At 37.8% G+C, this 22,345-nt stretch overlaps 1 pseudogene; it reads right to left on the bottom strand.

The window, feature by feature from the left end:
- Window positions 1-21,664: 21,664 nt before the first annotated feature.
- Window positions 21,665-21,764, bottom strand: LOC127116418 (uncharacterized; annotated as a pseudogene).
- Between the last annotated feature and the right edge of the window lie 581 nt (window positions 21,765-22,345).

A 22,345-nucleotide genomic window follows, 5' to 3' on the forward strand; every position in this document is an offset into this window, starting at 1 on the left:
ACACTAAAATAACTAACTTGTACATTCTTTTCTCATCTCTTCAATCAATGTTTGCACAAATAAATATTTCATAAACAATACTTTTTGCAACAAGTTGTGAAAAGGGTTCCCTAGGAGTACCTAGGATGCATTGGGTGCCTAACACCTTCCCTTTGCATAATTACCCCCTTACCCAGATCTCTTTACCCCTTTTATTAGTTTTCTTTGTAAAACTTCTTAGGCTTTTGTTCACTTTCTAGCCATTCCTTTGGATAAATAGAAGTGCGGTGGCGACTCTATCTTTGTGTGATTTACCTTGGATATAGTTAATATTTCCAATGGTGACGAATACACCGCTACACTTATTTTACTATTTTATTATGTTTTTAGATTTAAGTTCATGGTTGCCTTTAATCTATTTTCGTTTGTTATTTTCAGTTTTAGCGGTTATTTGATACCTGTCCACTGTTCGGATCATAACTTGAGCTACGTGATGCCGTTTTGCAAGTTCTGACATGCGTTGGAAATCTAAGAGAAATATCTACAACTTTTATTTTGAAGCCAAAAGCTGATTCGGAGTGCAGATGTCTCAAATAGTTCGTTTAAGTTTCGTACTTTAGGAAATATTTTCTTTTGGGCCATTTGTTGGGCCAAATTTAGGTTTTCCGACCCAGTTTGACTTATTAGTGAAACCCTTATTCTGTTTAAAAGGGAAGCCGTGATACTATAATAAATACACATTATTCACGATAATTTTTTGCTTTTGTGCGATCATGAAGAGGAACTAATCTTCTAGAGTCAATCTGTTGTAACCGAATTTCCAAGGCTTTGAGGTTTTTATTCTATCTATTTAATTTCGTTCTCTTTCGATTCTATTCTATGAAATTTCATTTTCTTAATCTGTATTTTATGGAATAGTTTTGATTAAATTCGTATGATTGCATTCCTAACTATTAATCACCGTTTTCGCCGCTTTGTCGTTAAATTGCGTTTGCATATCGTGTTTGCTTAATTCACGATTGTATTTATCCGTTTGCTTAATTCGGAATATAGGAATATAAATCTGTGTTATATCTATTGCGCTTGTCAATCGAATTTGAATCGAATAGAGATCAAAACCGCTTAGGGAATTGGTAGGTAAAAACTAGTGATTAGCCGGAAACCGAAAACAACAGATTGACTTATTTTATAATCACTTTTTTTAATCACTTTTTTTGCTTTGTTTTCTAAATCGACCATTAAAACATAAATCCCCCTTAAATCGATTTTATTAGGTTAACAATAATACAAGAATCCTTGTGATAGGATACTAGAGTTGTCGCTTCCGCTAAACTATAGTTTTCTAATTACTCGTTTTGACCCGTGTGCGACAACGGATCAAATTGGCGCCGTTGCCGGGGATTCTTGTAGATTTTAACCATTATTATAGTCTAACTATTATTATAGTCATAGGTGTCGTGTTTTAACATTTTTTTTACCCTAACTTTCTTGTGTTCTGGTGTTTTTGCGCTTTAGGATAAAAAAAAATTTTTTTTTTAAGAAAATCGTCTCAAATTGTTCTGATTCCTTGTCGATTAACTAGGAAGAAATCAAGGACCAAAAGCCTCTATTTAGAAACTAAATAGTGGAAGTCATCCTAAAAACCAAAATTCCTTATTTTTCTATTTTTTATGATTTTTTTTCTGTTTTGATAGTTTCATAAAATTCCGAAAAAATTATCAAAAATTTTAATTGACGTTATTAGATTACTTTTTATGTTTTTGTATTTTTTTCCTTTTATTTCAATAGTTTTTACATATTTCAATTGTTTGTTCTTAATAGGGACATTATCGGTATTTTTCTATTCGTTGTTGTATTGCTGAATTAGTTATGTACTTTCTCATTGTTTGTTGATTTTTTTTTGTATTGAGTTTAATATGGCTGACCAAAGAACTCTGAGAGAACTTGCTGCTCCTGATATGAATTACAATGGTTTATGTATTGAATATGTTGATGTTACTATTCCTTTTGAGTTGAAATCTGGTTTAATACACTTGTTGCCAAAGTTTAGTGGTCTTGCAGGTGAGGATCCGCATAAGCATCTTAAGGAATTTCAGGTTGTTTGCTCTACACCATTGAGACCTGAAGGAATCACCGAAGATCACATCAAGCTGAGAGCCTTCCTGTTTTCACTACAGGGTGCTGCCAAGGATTGGTTATATTATCTTGAGCCGAATTCTATCATGACTTGGAATGATTTGAAGAGAGTCTTCCTAGAGAGATGCTTTCCTGCCTCCAGGGCTGCATCAATCCGAAAAGATATATGTGGTATTAGACAGGGAAATGAGTCATTGGCTGAGTATTGGGAGAGATTCAAACAATTAGTATCCAGCTTCCCTCAACATCAAATTACCAAACAACTGCTTATTCAATATTTCTATGAGGGATGCCACCAATGGATAGAAACATTCTTGATGCTTCTAGTGGTAGAGCACTTGACGATAAAACTCTAGTTGCTGCCAAAGCCCTGATTGAGAACATGTCACTCAATTCCCAACAGTTTACCACCAGAAATAATTCTATGGTCCAAACAAAAGGTATGAATGACATTTAGGTTTCCTCTTCCAACAAGGCTTTAGAAACCAGAATTGAAGGGCTTACTTCTTTAGTGAAACAAATGGGAGTGAGTAAACCTCAAACATCAAAGTTGTGTGGTGTCAGACCCCAATTTTGACCCTAAGATCCCTCATGTAATTCCATCATAAACATTAGCATTGGGATCATATATTGGCATGCTCCTTACCCCTCTTTCATTGGGTTTATTTTGGGAGAGATCACCAAGCACTTTGTGATTATATCATACTTGTATTTTATCATTTCACTAACCAAAATACCAAAAATATGTCTTTGTATTTGTCTAACTCTTTTGTAGGAAGGGCATGATTCCATTGATTCATCAAGTTCACATCTAGGGTTTAAGACCCTCAAGAACAAAGAGCACAATGAAGAATTCATCCAATAATGGTTATAAGCATCATATATGAGTCCCAATGTTCTCTAAATGTTATATTAATCAAGTTTTCTTCAAGAGTTTGAGGGTGATTTGTCTTGGAAACCCTAGTTTGATTAGGTATCTTGAGTAACTTCTCCAACAAGCTATCTCACCAATTGATCAAATTTCTCAAGGGGCACTTCAAAATTCATCATCGTTTGCATATATGATATACCATGAGCCAAGAAAGTCAAGAGAATTGGAAGTTAGCAAGTTGGTTGATGGTGGTTGGCCAGATGATTTCATGAGATCAAAACGGGGTCTCCCTAGACCCTATCTCCTACAATTTTCACCATATGAAAATGATTCCAAGAGAAAACTTACTCTAAATTTAATTCCAAACAGCTTTCATGTTGAGACCTAGAGCTAGTTTTTCTTGGAGATTCATTTTCTATGTTGAAACATTATAGGTCATTTTGTCTAAACCCTAATTTGAAAGTCAACTTCCCAAGGCCATAACTTGCTCAATTTTTATGATATGAAATATTTCCAACTTGGAAAATCAAATTCAATGTGTCCACTTCAACTTTTATGTTTGGAGTGGGAGCTAATTCAACTTTTTTGAGCATGTTATATGAGGTTACATTATAGGTCACTTTTCACCTATACCATTGACCAAGTGATTTTTCCAAACTTCAAAAATGCATAACTCTATCATTTCAAATCCAAATGACTTGAAATGGATGACCATTTTAAAGTTATTTGAGAGAGCTACAACTTTGATGAAGACATGTTCCTCATTTGAAGCTCATGTAAAAAGTTAAGCAAGGTGGAATATTGAGACATATGGCTTGACACTTTGAAAAAAATTGATATGTCAAATTTCCCCAAGTTCCAAGCTCCAAATGAAAAAGTGTTGATCATGGAGGTTGTTCCTCTTGATCTAACCTTTCCAAAGAGCTAAAATTAATTCATTTTGGACAAGGAATGCATAGGCTGCGCATGGCATGAACATGGTGACATCACTTGGCAAGGATCAAACTTCAAATCCAAATGCACACTTGCCTTGCAATCCAAGCTAAATTCAGATTATCTAACATTCATTTTTGGACTTATGGCAATGATTTTATGGGCCTATGCCCGCCCATGTACCCATGCATCATCAATGACCAAATTTGGAAAGTGATTTCAAGTGTGCAAATATCAATGGTTTCAGCTATAAATAGAGCCTCATATGCTCAGCAATCAACACACATTCGCGCCAGCTTTGATCCTTCATCTCTAACCCTCACTTTGCAAAGGATAAACCTGAGAAATTCATTTGAATTTGAGGTTGAATTTCCACTGTTTTGAAATTCAAATCTCCAAGAATCCACAACCTTGTAAGCATCCAATCCTTCTTCTGCAAGCAAGTGGAGTGAGATCAAGCACAAGCAAGATCAAGATCAGTTGAATCCAAACCTCCATTGAAGGTATTTTCCAGAAATTTTGATCTCTTCGATTCTCTTAAATTCTTGCTCAATTCTATTGATTCTTTGGTTGTCGGAAGTCCTACCAATGTAGGCAAGAATATTGAGTTGCTTTAAGGCCAAATCGAAGCAACTCAGTTCATGTACCTCAAATTTCAACTCCATGTATCTCTCAATATACTTGGAGTTAGAGTGAACTGAGGCCAGATTCGAACTCAGTGTCATTTTTACTTTAAAATCATGTCCTTGTTTTTAATTTTGGTGATGGTTGATGGTGGACCAGTCCGGTGAGGTCCACCGGAGAAGAAGACCGGAGCTACAGCTCCGGCGATGTGTTGGCATCTCTCACACCCATAGGATCCATCTCATTTGTTTTAATCACGATCGTCCCTTTTAAATACCAATGTTATGCCGCGCTGACTCATGTCCATCGCGGATAGCGCGTTTCTGGCCACTTGATCTGCCACCTCAATTAATGAGGGAGATCAAGTGGTCCACGTTTTTTCTAATATTTTAATTGCATTATTTTCAATAATTCATATTAAATTTAATATTGATCCAAAAAATATGGGACTTTCACCAAAAAATTTCAAATATTTTTCTATTTCATATTCTGAATTAAAATTATTTTTTGGATCATTATTAATATTTTTCATGAATTAATTGATTTTTAATTTGTTTTTAATTGTTCAAAAATATTTTTAAATGTCCAAAAATTATGAAATTTTTTCTCCAAGGTCCTTTGACCTTGTTGGACCTATGATAAATCTCATGGCCATTTCTTTGGTGTTTTGATGAGATTTTAGGAATTGGACAAACCATATTTAATTTAAATGCACGATTTTAGTATTTTTAATTTGAATAAATGCCAAATAAATTTGTTGACCAATTGTGATGACTTGTTTATGTTTGACTCTTGTTGTTGGGACTTGGTCAAGGTTGATTTGACTTTGTCAAATTAATATCATTGGATTTAGGGGATTGATGGAATATACATTCCATCTCCCAAAATGAATGGATGATATTAATTTGGTAAAAGTCCTCCTTTGACCAATTTGTGTTTTGATCCATTCCCCTCCCACTTCATCTTATTCCCTTTCTTCATTCATTCATTCCATTTGGCCTATGACATCTCAAAGTCCTAATGCTAGTTGGTTGAAAATTAACATGAGTATGGATGAGATTAGGCCATACCTTTTGCATATTCTTTTTGTGTGTGGTATGTTTCATGAGCATAGTCCATTATACTATGTCTCTAACATGCATTAACACCAAAATTCTATTGCCCAGACTCAAATAGATGTGACTTCTACATAAGTCCAATTACGATTGCTTAAAATGGCGTTAAATTTGTGACATAAAAGGCATAAATATTCTAGTTAGTGAGATTGTAAGTCTCCCCACTTTCATGGTATTGTGTGGAAACTTGGCCTTCTTTCCTTCCATTGGAAGATGTTTTGGCTCAAGGATTCATGCTTGTGATAAGTGGGTTGACTATTCTCCAAAGAACGTCTTAAAATGAAAAAGCAAAAGAAGAACAATCCTAACTTCTAACCAAAAAACTACTAACTTTTAATTTCAAGCCTTTACTTTAATGCAATTTACTTTCAGTACTCTATTTCATTTGCCATTGTTCATATCATTCTAATTGTTTATGTTAATGCAATTTTCACTTTGTCCATTTGGACCAAATTATGTGATATATTTTGTTTGTGTATACTTTGCTTGTTTGTTTGGTCTTTGACCATTAATGTACATAATAATAACAAAAACCCTAAAAAACTTTTGAGTGGACTTTTGAGTGGACTTAGAATCTAGGCAACCTTCCTAAGCTAAAGGACTTGGCCAATTCCAACACGCTGAGAAATCAAGTGCTTGCAATTTGAACTTCATCTGATACATCTTTGAAGACCTCTCTAAGTTTATCTGCAACATGATCATTGTGAAACTGTTATTTCGAACCTGTGACTTATGGAATTCATCTGTTACATGTGCTATTTTGGAGAAGATCATGGAATGGATAAGCTTGGATGTGGCCATCTTTATTTGATGCCTTGCTCTTCAAGATAATATAATTGTGCATTTGTGTGTTGCTTGATTCTAAGAGTCCAAGGGAATTCTGGGTTGTTATTGACATTCTTGTCTATTGCATTTCAAACCATTTGGTCAGATCTTTTCAAATCTAAACTTTTAATTTTGTACATAGGATAGTGTCTTCATCTTCTCCCCATTTCTTTAATTTCAAAATCTCTCCCTCCATTTGTCAAAATCTTCTTTGTGTGAACTACTTTTGTTCTTAACTTTGACCACTTTTGCAAAAAGATAGAAACTTTGGCCTTATGCCATTGCATTTTCAAACTTCTTTTCTTAAATCAAACTTGTAAATAAACTTAACTATACTTGACTTAAACTTTCAAAAAAGCAAAAAATGAACTAACACATTCAAACCGTTTTAAGGCCTTTGTGCCTTTCAAAGTTAATTTTTGTTAAAAGTAATGCATCCAATTTGAAATTTGTATCATGAACTATGAGGTTTTGATCCCTCATTTTTATGTTGGTACGTAGGAACAAGACCGAAGGTCTTGACAAACACAAAAATATAATTAATGAATTTTTTTCTCATCCCCCCATTCTATTTGTTTGTAAACATCACTTTATACCAAGTACATATGCACACAAAAAGGGCTCCCTAGGAGTACCTAGGACACTTTGGGTGCTAACACCTTCCCTTTGTGTAACCAACCCCCTTACCTGTGATCTCTGACTTTTTATTAGTTTTGATTTGAAAACTTCTTACTTTTGGGTTTTATTCGTACTTTTTCCCTTTTCCCTTGGAAACAATAAAAGCGCAGTGGCGACTCTTGTTATTTGATCTCTAGCTTGTCAATAGCTAGATGATCAAGAATTTCCCGATACAGAAATTAAGTGGAGACTCTGCTGGTGAGTAGTCTCCAGTGGGTTTAGCCTACTTTTTGTGTGAATATATTTGTATATATGTGATGTTTGTATATATGTATATAATCTGCTTGTTGAGCTTGGTGATCTCTGAGTGGTGAGATAAGTTCTAACCCAAACTTGAGTGAAATTAAGATAGGAGGATGGTATAGTCATGTTAGACTTGTGTGGAGTAGTCCTTAACAAGTTGGCTTGAGATTCATCTACTCAGTGGAGACTCCTTTGGATTAGGAAATGTCACACAAGTATTTGTGGTTAGGCATTACTATCTCTAATTGGGTCTGAGAAGCAGAGGACCTTAGAACATTTAACCCATCTTGGCCTATTTAGGACGTAGTGCGGAAACTGTTCAAGTGTAGACTTGATAACAGTTGTTACGCGATACTACACTCAGACGAGTTTCTCTTGAGAATATTATGGGTCAATGAGTCAGTCATCTCAACCTGTAATATCTGATAGATGGAATTAAGACTCTGAGAACTTTTTAGAACATGACCTACATGTTTTTATCCTTAGTTCACTCCTTTGGGATGGTTCTTACCCAGACTCCATGCTCGTGACTTACAACAAACCCTTGATTCTTGGTTGATTCAATCAAGTCTTGTCAATATCAATGGAACTTGGGTGTTGATAAGGTGAAAGCCATAATCCACCAAAATGGATGATTGATCTTGACAATGACTTGATTCATCCCTTGACCTTTGTTTTCCTTGTGTGTGATCCCTTATTTGTGATTGTTACATTCATGCATTCATGCATTCATGCACATCATAACATTCATCACACGAAAATTTCAAGGAACTGAGGTGTCATTTCCAAATATTTTCATACCATGGACTGTGGACGACGGAACACTAAGAAGTACAGTTTCAGATGTTCCGACTTGAAAGAGTTAAGGAAGCTAACATCTTTTGTATTAGATCCCTTGGATTTCAAACAACGTCATGGGAAGGTTTTGTCTATATTCTCTACTGATGTGGTTGAAGGACTTTTGAGTGTGCTAGTGTAGTTATATGATCCTCTCTACCTTTGTTTCACTTTCCCAGATTTTCAGCTTGTGCCTTCGTTGCAGGAGTATTCTCATCTTTTGGGTATACCTATTTATAGTAGAGTTCCTTTTAGTGGATTGGAGGAGATTCCCTGATCTAGTATTATTGCTAAAGCTCTTCACTTGAAGAAGTCTGAGATAGAGGCTCATTGGGTGAAGAAAGGAGGGTTATTTGGTTTGCCATTTGTTTTCCTCATCAAGGAAGCTACTACCTTTGCTCAAGCTGGTAGTATGGACGCTTTTGAAGCTATCTTTGTGTTGCCCATCTATGGATTAACTTTGTTCCCTAACATTGACGGTTTTGTTGAAGTTAACGCCATTAGGCTTTTCTTGATTGGGAATCCTGTGCCTACTTTATTGGGTTATATGTATTTCTCTTTGCATCTAAGGAATTCTAAGGGTGGTGGAACGATTGTCTGTTGCATTCCTCTTCTGTACAAGTGGTTTATTTCGCACTTGCCTCAAACACCTACTATTGTGGAGAACAAACAATGTCTAAGGTGGTCTCAGAGACTTATGTCTCTCACTAATGATGATATAGTTTGGTATGATCGTCTTTAAGCAGTTTGGAGATTATTGATAGTTGTGGTGAATTCTCTAATGTGCCTCTCATTGGTACACAAGGAGGAATTAACTACAACCCTGCTTTGGCTCGTCGTCAACTTAGGTTCCCCTTGAGAGAGAAACCTAATAACATGTTATAAGAAGGTCTTTTCTATCAAGAGGGTAAAGATTCCCAAAATTTGAAGCAGAAGATTGTGCATGCTTGGCATAATGTGCATAGGAAAGGAAGATCCTAGCTTGGTCCGCATAATTGTGTAGCTTTGGAAGCTTACACTCTTTGGGCGAAGAAGAGAGCTATGGAGTTGAAGATGCCTTATCCTTGTGAAAGACCTATGTCTATCGTTGTGGTTGAGCCATTAACTCTCCCTAACCAAGTCGTAGAGGAGTTGGAAGATGCACTCGCCAAGATGAAGCAAGAGAAGGCTATGTGGGAAGAGCGTTTTCGTGCTTTGAGCAAGAAGCATGAAGAGTTGCAGTTGGAGTCTAAGGACAAAGATGCACTTATCGAGCTACTTGAGGATCGAGTAACAAAGAGACAGAGAGAGCCAGAGGTTTCATCTTCTAGCATGCCTCAATCTTTCGTTGCTTGGAAGAAGATTGTTGATCAGCTTGTCCTTGAAAAGACTCAGATGAAGGCTTCTTTTGAGACCGAGATCCGTCTCATTCGAAGGAAGTATGCGCCTTCAGCCCGATCATCTGACATTGTTGTTAGGGATCCTTAGGATGACTCGTCTCCTTTTCTCTTGTATCTTTTTCATTTGGTTTCTGAAATTGTACTCAGTGTAATCCTTCCAATTAATATAAATAAAAAGAGATTTTTGGTCATATCAAATTGTTGCAATTGCCATTTAAATATTATATATATTTGCAAATGATATAGTAAGTTCCTTGAAAATAAAAATAATCAAGCATTGCATTTCATGCATCATTTGCATAAGCAGGTTTTCGCCAGATGTCTGATTGGTGTTTCTTCTGTGCTTAAGCTAAGCTGACTCACTGGTACAATACCTGAGCCAATCATCAGAAAATCATGGAACATTTGGAGCAAGAGAACATAGAGCTGAAGGACGAGATCGCCTGCCTGACTGCCATGATGGAGTCAGTTCTTGCTTCTCAGAACCAAGCTTCTCCAACACCCGCAACTCCTCCTGTGACGACTGTTACTTCAGAGGTGACTACCTCTACCATGCCTGCTGCTACCGCCTACTTCGCGCCAAATATGCCTGCCGGATTCCCGTGGGGAATGCCGCCCAACATTATGCCCGAAGGCTTTGCGCCTACATTTGCTTCCATGCTGGCATCTAGCCGGGTCATGTCCATGCCACCTCCTGTTGTGCACACTTTGCCTCGCGTAGAGGATACCATCTATCATTCCGAGCCGTCTAAGGGTCCAGATGTTTATGAGAAGATGGTTGAGATGAAGGATCAGTTTCTTGAGCTACGCAAGGAATTGAAGACGCTGAGAGGTAAAGATCTGTTTGGGAAGAGTGCTTCTGAGTTGTGTTTGGTGCCCAATGTCAAGATCCCGGTGAAGTTCAAAGTGCCTGACTTTGAAAAGTATAAGGGAAACTCTTGTCCCCTCAGTCATCTTGTGATGTATGCTCGCAAGATGTCCACTCAGACCGACAATGATCAATTGCTTATTCACTACTTCTAAGATAGTCTAACTGGTGCTGCACTCCGTTGGTACATGGGGTTGGATAGTGCAAGCATTTGCATTTTCAACGACTTGGGAGAGGCTTTTGTGAAGCAATACAAGTATAATGTGGACATGGCGTCGGATAGAGACCAGCTGAGGTCTATGTCTTAGAAAGACAAAGAGACATTTAAAGTGTACGCGCAAAGATGGAGGGAGTTGGCTGCCCAAATCACTCCTCCTTTGGAGGAGAAAGAAATGAAAAAGATCTTCTTGAAACCTCAGAGTTCATTTTATTATGAACGCATGATCGCTAGTGCCCCCAGTGATTTAACCGAAATGGTAAACATGGGGATGAGACTTGAGGAATGACTCCGTGAGGGACAGTTGTCAAGAGATAAGGCGTCAACAAGCAAGAGATATGGTAGAAACTTTGGTAAGAAGAAGGATAGTGGGACCAACGTAGTAATCAGTGGGAGGAGGAGGAAGCCTAAGATCAGAAGAAATCCACCACCCCGTCAACATCATCATCATTAAGTGTCATCAGTAATTCAGGTATTTTCTAATCAACAAGCAACACCAATTCAACAACAACAACATCAACATTAATAAAAACAACCGCAACAAAGAACAAACACCTACAAAAACAACAATACCAACAATAATCATCATCAACAGAACTTTGAGAGGAAGAAGGTCTCTTTCGACCCGATTCCTATGTCGTATGCAGAGATATATCCCTCGCTAGTTCTCAAGAACTTAATTCAACCAAGGAACCCACCGCATATCCCAGAACCACTTCCCTGGTGGTATAAACCTAAACTCTGTTGTGCTTTTTACCAAGGAGCACCCAGATATGATATTGAAAATTGCTATCCATTGAAGTATGAGATTCAAAAGCTTATGAAGAGTGGTATGGTGTCCTTTGAGGACCGCATGCCAAATGTGAAAGCAAGCCCTTTTCCCGCTCATGGGAACTCTTCAGTGAATATGGTGGACGGTTGTCCTGGAGAATTCAAGGTTTTTGACGTCCGGGTTATCCGAAGATCTTTGGTGCAGATGCACAAGGATATCTGTTTGGTGAGTAACTGTGAACATGACCATGATGGTTGTGTTGTTTGTAGTGTGAACCCAGGAGGGTGTGATGTAGTGAAAAGGGACATCCAACGTCTGATGGATGAAGGCATGATCCAAATTGTTCAATATCTTCATGTAGATGATGACGTCAATGTCATAGTGCCTGTTTTCAAAAAACAAGAGAGTTTGGTAATTCAATATGATAGCAGCAACAATAATAATGTCAGTCAAAGATCAGTATCGTCGTTGGTAATAAGGTTAGCGGGCTCTGTCCCGTATTCATCTGATAAGGTTGTACCGAACCAGTACAATGCTACAATGATAAAGAATGTTCAAGAGGTCCCGTTACCTACGACTAGTTCAGTAGTGAGCATTGTCGATGTAACAAAGGTGACCCGCAGTGGTCGAGTGTTTGGGCCAGTGTTCCTAGAAAACAAAGAGGAAATGATTGTTGGTAAGAAGGTGGAGGTGCCTAATGTAGATCCGATTGGTTGTTCAAAAGATAAGTCTGGTGAATCCAGCAACTTGAAAGCCAATGATGATGATGAGGTACTCCGATTGATAAAGAGGAGTGAGTTTAATGTGGTAGAGAAGTTACTCCAGACCCCCTCAAAAATCTCAGTGTTGTCTCTGTTGATGAATTCTGAAGCACACAGAGAAGCACTACAGAGAGTTCTTGAACAAGCATACGTAGAGCATGATCTTACTGTGGATCAGTTTGATCATATCATGGCTAACATCACTTCATGCAATAATTTGAGCTTCTGCGATGAAGAACTCTCTGAGGAGGGAAGAAATCATAACCTAGCTTTGCATATTTCAATGAACTGTAAGGAAAATGCTTTGTCAAATGTGCTTGTTGACACCGGTTCGTCACTGAATGTGCTTCCAAAGTCAACTTTGTCAAAGCTATCTTACCAAGGAGCGCCCATGAGGTATAGCGGTGTAATCGTCAAAGCCTTTGATGGTTCGCGTAAGACAGTAATTGGTGAAGTGGACCTTCCAGTCAAGATAGGTCCGAGTGATTTTCAGATTACTTTTCAAGTAATGGATATCCACCCGGCCTACAGTTGTTTATTGGGAAGGCCATGGATTCATGAGGCAGGGGCTGTTACCTCCACTCTGCGTCAGAAATTGAAATTTGTCAAGAATGGAAAGCTTGTGATTGTTGGAGGATAGAAGGCGCTGTTGGTTAGCCATCTGTCATCTTTCTCATATGTTGAAGCTGAGGATGAGGTTGGAACTCCGTTCCAAGCCTTATCTATTGCTGCTGAGAAGAGAGTTGGGGCACCTATGTCCTTGTTGAAAGATGCCAAGAAGATTGTGGAAGAAGGTCTTGTTGATCAGTGGGGGTGCATGGTAGATGTCTCCAACAACAAAGGCAGAACCGGTTTGGGGTTCCAGAAAGGCGCATCAATTGCAAGATCTAAAGATAAGCAACTTAGCTTCTGTAGCGGAGGGTTCATTCATGGCAATGAACAACACTTAGCAACTGTGCTAGAGGACAGCGAAGAGGAAGATTGCACCAACTTTGTAACGCATGGAAAGACATGCAACAATTGGATTGCCGTTGATATTCCTGTTATTTTGCATCGATCTAAGTAATTGCTTTTAAATTTTAAAATCCTTCTCATATGCCTAAGGGAGAAGTGAACATTTTTTGGGCATTATAAATTGATCATCAATAAAATTAATTCTATTCATCCACATCTTTGATGATTATTTTTACTTTTTTCTTTATTCTAAAAATGGTAATCACAAAAAACATAAATAAACAATATTGAAATTCTGGTATCAGATATGAGATATCGAAAGTAATGTCATGATACTAATATCTGAACAATATAAAAACAGGATAATAGATAAAGAACAGTAATACAAGTGACACAAGCAATTGTTAACCCAATTTGGTGCAAACTCACCTACGCCTGGGGGCTACCAAGCCAGGAAGGAAATCCACTAAATAGAATTAGGTCAAAGACTCTCAGTAAACAACTTCAAGTTACGGTCTTTTCACCTAATCTTTACCCGTGTGACTTCTACCTAAGAACTCTTAGATATGAGATCCTACTCACTCCCCCTCAATCATATCAGTGATGTAAAACAAGTATTACAATGAAAAGAAGACACTCTTCAAGAACACATACTTGATCTTGCTTAAAAGCTTCAACGAAGTAGACACACACTCATGCTTCAAAGCTTAGAGTGGACAAATTACAACTCAAAAGTCAGTCCAATTCAATCATCTATGGATGAATGAATGGCTCACAATACACACGACCACACAAGACTAAAACCCTTATTCTCTCTCAATATTTCCTTCGTTATTTCTTGTATGTTAAAACCAGGTTTTCCATGCCCTTTATATAGAAGTGTTTGGTTGGGCTTGGACATCATAAAACCCTAAAACTATTTTCCATTCATATCTTCTCATGATAGTTGATTATATCTCGTTGGAAAATAAGTCAATCTGGTTGTAATTACTGATTGAATGGTGCGTTCAATCATCTCATCAATCACATAGAGATTAGCATAAAAAATGCAATCACACAATACATAACATTCAGACTAAATGTTCTGTATACAGATGTCATGACATCGGGTCTAACATCTCAGTAAAATCCTGCATATCCACATTTTAAACATCCTGCAGGAACATGTTATCTTATGTCAAGACAACACTTGTGACAACTTGTGAACACTCTAGGTTTTACCAAAATTGTTGCCAACACATAGAACCAACAAACTCCCCCTTTGGAAAATTTTGGCTAAAACATACATCAGACCATTTGTTTCACAAGAGTATAATCACATCAGCAGTTTAGCAGCAGAAGTAATAAAACAGACATTTACTAGCTAAGATAGCAACTAGTAAACACATATTAAACACACACACGCTTGTGCTTCTTCTCCCCCTCAGTCTGCTCAACACAGACATCACCTTCAACATCACCTGTAACATACACCTCCTCATCTAACATCTCCTTCAACAACACCTGTACTAAACAAATTATCTCTATCATACATCATCTTCAATATCATTTGTTATCTGTTTATAGCATAGCTACTTTAGCTACAGCTCCTTTAGCTACTTCTCCCCCTTTTTAACCAAAAGAGACCAAAGAGACCAATGAGACAAAATAAATGTCTATTAGTCAACTAGAATGTCACACAGAATTTCAAAACATATTCTGAGGTGTTACAGAACCATAAACAAGCCAGCTTAACAAGCTGAGATAAAAATCCAGAGAAATAAAAAAGAACCCAGAAAAAATACATCAAGGCATGAAAACATGACTGCCAAAAGAACCACCAAAAGAACATCCAGAACAGCACACCATCAGACAAGTGGAGGATAACTTTAATAACAGTTAGTCAGAGGAGCTTGCATCTTCATCAGCTTCAGACCCAGAACTGCCACTTGATTCATCTTGAGATTCAGACCTCTCACTAGAGGTTTGGGCTTTTGTTTCCTTGGCTTGTCCAACATTATCTCTATCACCTTACTCTAAGCTTTCAATCAGAGCCTCCAAAGCTTCTTTCCTGCCTTTAGCTACCCTTATCCTAGTCTCCAATTCCTTACAAGTTTCTTTCAGCTCAGAAATAAGACCACCCTGGGAGGCTGGCTTCTTCACAGCAGATGTCATGACAATGTCATTGACATGACTACCTTTAAATAATTTGTAATGAACTGACAAATGAGGTTTCCTTCTACAACGAATATCATTTGTGCTCAGAATTCCAGGTTGCTGGCTCAGGATAATCCCACAAACTATTGAGGGAAAAGCTATGGGCAGCTTTACTGCATTTGTAGAAGCATGTTTGACAATTTGTTCAAACATGAACCTACCATAATCAAACTTCAGCTTGGTTCCAAAAACAAAGATGAACCTTCCAAGAGCATTTGAGATTGTAGAGATATGATTGGTTGACACCCAATTTGCTGACCCTATCTTGTGCAGAATAACATATTTCACAGTTAGCTTTCCAGCTGGGAGATGCTTCTTGCTAGGTCACTCCTTGACCTGTCTAGCAGTTATTTCCCTATAGACCTCATTGTCTGTGGCTTCTAGTTCACATGCATCTTCTGTTCCTCTTCCTAGAAACTTATTAATCACAGTTGGAGAAAAATTGATACACTTCCCTCTAACAAACACCTTACAAAACTCTTTGCTGTTTTTATCAGCAATGTCCTTAGGGATGTTCACCATAAATTATTTAACCAGACCTTCAAAACACTGAGATAACCCAGTAACAATTTTCATTAATCCAGCAGATTTAATCAGGTCCATGACCTCTTTAACCTCCACGACATCCCTGCCCAATTCTGTCTCGACAACAACTCTCCTTTGGATTACAAACTTCCATTTTGTTGCTCCATCTTCAACATGGAAGGAAATATTATCCAAGTGTTCAACAACAACTTTTGCAGGGGATTTTATAACAGTTGTCCTCTTGATAGGAGAGATGTCAGGGACAATCTTGTTGTTCTTCTGGAAAGGTTTCTGTTGCCCTAGTATCGGGCAGACAATATTTTTATTACCTTTTCCACTCCAAATTAATTGTTATAAATTCTCATAGATAGAAATCCCTAATTTCCCTCTTAGACATTCAAATTAATTAGCATCCAAAGCCTTTGTAAATATATCAGCTAACTGCATTTCAGTAGCAATATGCTCTAGGGCTATGATTTTCTCTTCCACTATTTCTCTAATAAAATGATGATGAATATCAATATGTTTTGTCCTGCTATGCTGAATAGGATTCTTAGAAATATTTATAGCACCCAGGTTGTCACAACACAATGTCATGACATCTTGTGTGACATTGTATTCAGTCAGCATCTGTTTCATCCAAACCAGTTGAGAACAACTACTTCCAGCTACTATGTATTCAGCTTCAGCCGTGGACAGAGACACACAATTTTGTTTTTTACTAAACCATGATATTAAGTTGTTCCCCAAGAAGAAACATCCTCCTGATGTGCTTTTCCTATCATCAGCACTTCCAGCCCAGTCAGCATCACAATATCCAGTCAGCATAGATCCAGATCCATGAGTGTACAACATCCCACAGTCACTGGTGCCGTTGACATATTTCATTATCCTTTTCACTTGGTTTATGTGACTGACTTTTGGTTCAGCTTGATATCTAGCACAAACACCTATAGCAAAAGCAATGTCAGGTTTGCTTGCTATGAGATATATCAGACTTCCTATAATGCTTCTGTAGAGGCTTTGATCTACATTAACACCATTTTCATCTTTGGAGACTTTCAGATGTGTAGGAGCAGGTGTCCTTTTATGACTTGCATTCTCCATGCCAAACTTCTTAACAATGTTTTTGGCATATTTGCTTTGAGATAGAAAGATAGAATCTTCCATCTACTTGACTTGTAGCCCAAGAAAATAGGTCAGCTCTCCAACAAGGCTCATTTCAAATTCAGACTGCATTTGTTTAACAAAATGTTCGACCATATGATTTGACATCCCACCAAACACAATATCATCCACATAAATTTGAGCCACCATGAGTTTTCCTCCTTCATTCTTATCAAATAGGGTCTTGTCAATTCCTCCTTTCCTGTATCCATTGTTAATGAGAAACACTGTGAGTCTATCATACCAAGCCCTAGGAGCTTATTTCAAATCATAGAGGGCTTTCCTCAACTTATACACATGCTATGGAAGATTTGGATCTGTAAACCCTTTAGGTTGTTCAACGTACACTTCCTCATTTAAGTAACCATTCAAGAAGGCACTTTTTACATCCATTTGGAACAGTTTAAACTTCAGAATACGTGCCACTCCAAGCAATTGTCTAATGGACTCAAGGCGAGCTACATGGGCAAATGTTTCATCAAAGTCAACTCCTTCAACTTGAGTGTATCCTTATGCTACTAATCTTGCTTTATTTTTAGTAACCACCCCTTGTTCATCAGATTTATTCTTGTAAAGCCACTTTGTTCCAATGACATTTATTCCTTCAGGTCTTGGAACCAGTTCCCATACTTCATTTCTCTTGAATTGGCCTAACTCTTCCTGCATGGCATTGATCCAGAATTCATCAGTCAAGGCTTCCTTGAAATTCCTAGGCTCAATCTTGGACACAAAATAGCCATGTGAGATCACTTCCCTTGATCTAGTTGTTACCCCTTTATTTGGGTCTCCTATAATGAGATCTTTAGGATGATCCTTCTGAATTCTGATAGAGGGTCCTTTATTAATTTTGTCAGCTTCTGATTCAGCTTGAGTAAGTTCACCCTCATTACTTTTGTCTGAGAAATTAGTTGGGGCATCATTTTGAGATGTCTTAACATCGCCTGCGACATCAGTCTGTTGATCATCAACCATAACATTGATAGATTCCATCATTACTTTTGTTTTGGAATTAAAGACTCTAAATGCTCTGCTGTTTGTTGAGTAGCCCAGAAATATTCCTTGATCACTCTTGGGATCCATCTTCCTTCTTTGTTCACGATCAGTCAAGATATAACATTTACTACCAAACACATGGAAGTATTTGATAGTAGGTCTTCTTCCTTTCCAGACTTCATATAGAGTAGTAGGAGTCCATTTCTTCAAGGTTACTCTGTTGTGAACATAGCAGGCTGTGTTCATAGCTTCAGCCCAGAAAGGGTAAGGAAATTTCTTAGCATGAATCATAGCTCTGACAGATTCTTGGAGAGTTCTATTTTTCCTTTCTACCACACCATTTTGCTGAGGGGTAATGGGAGAAGAGAACTCATGACTAATTCCTTCAGATGCACAGAATCCAACAAATTTGTTGTTCTCAAATTCTTTCCCATGATCACTTCTGATTCTGATAACCTGACTTTCTTTTTCTCTTTGAAGTCTTAGATAAAGATCTTTGAAAACTTTAAATACATCAGATTTTTCCCTTATAAAATTGACCCAGGTATATCTGGAGAAGTCATCCACCACCACATAAGCATACTTTTTCCCACCAAAACTTTCCACCTGCATAGGTCCCATCAAGTCCATGTCGAGAAGTTCCAGCACTCTGGAAGTGGTGTCATGTATGAGCTTCTGATGTCACATCTTTGTCTGTTTTCCAATCTGACACTCCCCACAAACTCTTCCTTCATCAAACTTTAAGTTTGGAATTCCTCTGACAGCTTCAACAGATATAATCCTCTTCATTCCTTTAAGATGCAGATGGCCCAATTTTTGATGCCATATCTTCACTTCTTCTTCTTTGGCTAGAGTACACATTAATGAATAACCAGTTTCTTGAGAACTCCACATATAGCAGTTGTCCTTAGACATGACTCCTTTCATGATCACTTCATTTTCTTTATTAGTAATCAGACATTCAGTTTTTGTGAAGTTTACAGTTAGACCTTGGTCACATAGTTGATTGATGCTTATTAGGTTTGCAGTCAGTCCTTTAACAAGTAGGACATTGTCAAGGTTAGGGACTTCGGGGAAGTTTAGCTTTTCAATCCCCTTAATTTCACCCTTTGCTCCATTACCAAAGTTTACATAGCTGGTGGCATGAGGATGAAGGTCAGTTAGCATTTTTTGTTTCCAGTGATTGATAACATGAAATTATATCACATTTTAGGACTTAATTCAATTAGATTTTATTATCATTTACTTTAACTTATCTCATTTTATCAGATATTATGCGGTATTTCCTTTCTATTTATGTCAGGCATCCATTTTGAAGCAAAAGTGAAAAAAGGGAAGAAAAGGAGGTGTAAAAAGGAATAAAAAGGAAACAAATAACAAAGACCAAGCCCAGCCCAAAGAAAGCGCACGTTATGCCTGTGACGGGCGTCACAAAGGTTGTGACGAGCGTCACACTAAGCACACTCTTGTGACGAGCGTCACACATGGTGTGACGGACGTCACACCATTCCCCTATATTTTTGGCGCTAGGAACTCAACTGACCACGTTGAAAGCTATTTCCACGCACGCTTAACCCTCGGAACGAAAAGACCGCGCATACGGAAACCCTTGGAAAGCAGTTACACCAGCAGCTGTATAAATAGCAGCTAATTGGGAAGTTCCTCGGCCCCGTTTTTCCACGCTGAGATTGCCGAAGCTCTGCCCATTTTTCTTTTCACGCTTTTGCTTATTTTTCTTTTCCAGCACTTAACATTGTTTATTTTATTTATTTCTTCTGCAAGTTCTACATTCTTTTTCCCTTGCAATTTACCTTTCCCTTTTTGGCATTTAGATATTTTTCGCATAATAGTTTCTACACCGGAAGCTATTGTGCAACTTTTTATCGGATCTAACCTTACGTTAGATTCTAGTTTTATTTCCTTGGTTTAATTTATTGTTTAATTGAAGAATCGAAGAACAAATCCTACCGGCTTGTGGTGGAGTGTTCAAGACTATTGTATTACGCATTCAGGTTCTTTAATCATTATTTAATATTTTGTTTTATTATTTATCTATATTATCTGCCTGGAATGAGTCTGTTTATGCATGATATGTATTCTTGTTTATTTAGCATGTCTGGCTAATTCGCCTAGGTATCGGTATGTAAAGTAAGCAGAATAAGGGATCAAGACTGAGTCGGTCTATCTAAACTTAAAATTAAAATCAATCTTTTTACGGTCTCAACTTACAGGTTTAATAACAAGATTTTTTACAAAAGTAAAGGACATAAAGAAGTTAAAATCAATAGAGCGAGAGTTTGAGGTTTTAACTGGACAGTGTAAGTTAGGCATTAATTCTAGATCAGGGCGAGAGCAAGTTTTAGAGTTAATTAAATTCTGACCTTTTCCAAAAAGTATTTTTAAAGATTGAATGTGAGGACGAGAGTTAAGCATTTGGATTTGATTATATAACCTAAGTCAACAGAGCGAGAGTTTGAGATAAGGGTGTTTAAAACGGTCAGTATTTTCTTAAAAAGAGTTTCTGCAACTTTATTGTTTTCAAAATATGATTTTTGACTTAATTATAAGTGACAGCTACATTAATATAAAATCATGGTTTATTCAACAGAGCGAGAGTTTGAGATAAAACCTTTAACCAATAAAGTTAACCGAAACGATTTATTTTAAAACCAAGAAACCGACAAAGACTTGATTCCCTAGTTCTGACGAACTACATACCGATATCCGTTTTATTAATATTTAATCTAGATCTTAGTTTAGCTCTTAGTTTTTCCCCAAAAAAATCAAACATTTTCACCTTAGATTTACGTAGTAACCTTAGATAACGGTATATCGATTCATAAGTCCCTGTGGGATCGATATCTTTTAAAACTACGCGATAGAACTGTGCACTTGCAGTTTGTATCCCATTCTCGACTCACACAGTCGAGCGATCAAGTTTTTGGCGCCGTTGCCGGGGACTTTTATTTAATCGATATCGTAACTCTTCCGTTACACTGTAGAGACTAAGGTTTCTTTTTCTTCTATTCTTTCTTTCGTTGATTTGTATGCCACGCACTCGCTCACAAGGCGAACCGCTCTATTTACGAATCAACGATATCGAACTATATCTCTGAGTCTTACGACGAATTCGGGAATATCGTGCTGCGAACAATCTCCCTCCTATAGACTTTCCTGATCTCAAAGATCTTCCTTCTTTAACCGAGATGGCAGAACCAGCTCGTGCTCTTAGAGATTACGCCGCTCCTTCGCAAGATGAACCGCATTCAAGTATTGCTCCACCCGCAATCGAAGCAAACAACTTCGAACTCAAACCTTCGCTGTTGCAGGCTGTGCAATAGAACCAATTCTCTGGAAATCCTACCGAAGATCCAAACCTTCATTTATCCGTATTTGTCCAATACGCTGATACTGTTAAAGCTAATGGTGTCACATCAGAGGCAATTCGACTTCGTCTTTTTCCTTTCTCATTAAGAGACAGCGCTAGAAGATGGCTTCAATCTCTCCCTTCCAACTCAGTCACCACATGGAACGAGTTGAAGAAAGTTTTTCTTGCCCGATATTTTCCGCCAAGCAAAACAGCAATGTTAAGAGCCCAGATAAACGGATTTAAACAGAAAGACAACGAGTCTCTTTTCGAAGCATGGGAAAGATACAAAGACATGATGAGACTTTGCCCACACCATGGTTTGGAAGACTGGTTAGTAATTCACACATTTTATAATGGCCTCTTATACAATACAAGGTTAACAATAGACGCCGCTGCAGGTGGTGCACTAATGAACAAACCTTATGCTGATGCTTACCAGCTTATCGAGAGCATGGCCCAAAACCACTATCAGTGGGGAACCGAACGAACAACGGTGGAAAAACCTCAACCGAAAACTGGCATGTACGAGATAAGTAACCTTGATCACGTTAATGCAAAAGTGGATGCTTTGGTCCAGAAAATTGAAAGTTTAAACATATCACCTCCAGCCGCCGTGGTTGCTATAACTCAGAATTGCGAGGTCTGCGGAATCCAAGGCCACACTCCTGCGGAATGTCAACTCTTGACTGGAATCCAAGCAGAGCAAGTAAACTATGCTCAAGGAAGCCCCTATTCGAATACCTATAACCCAAATTGGAAGAACCATCCAAACTTTTCATATAAGAGTAATAATGCTTTATACGCACCTGGACAGTCTCCAAATCAAGCCCCATCTATACCTCCGGGATATCAGAAACCGAATCCATCCATACCTAACAATAATACCCCTAGAAAATCCAACT

Source organism: Lathyrus oleraceus, chromosome 1 (assembly GCF_024323335.1).
Source record: "Lathyrus oleraceus cultivar Zhongwan6 chromosome 1, CAAS_Psat_ZW6_1.0, whole genome shotgun sequence".
Taxonomy (NCBI): domain Eukaryota; kingdom Viridiplantae; phylum Streptophyta; class Magnoliopsida; order Fabales; family Fabaceae; genus Lathyrus; species Lathyrus oleraceus.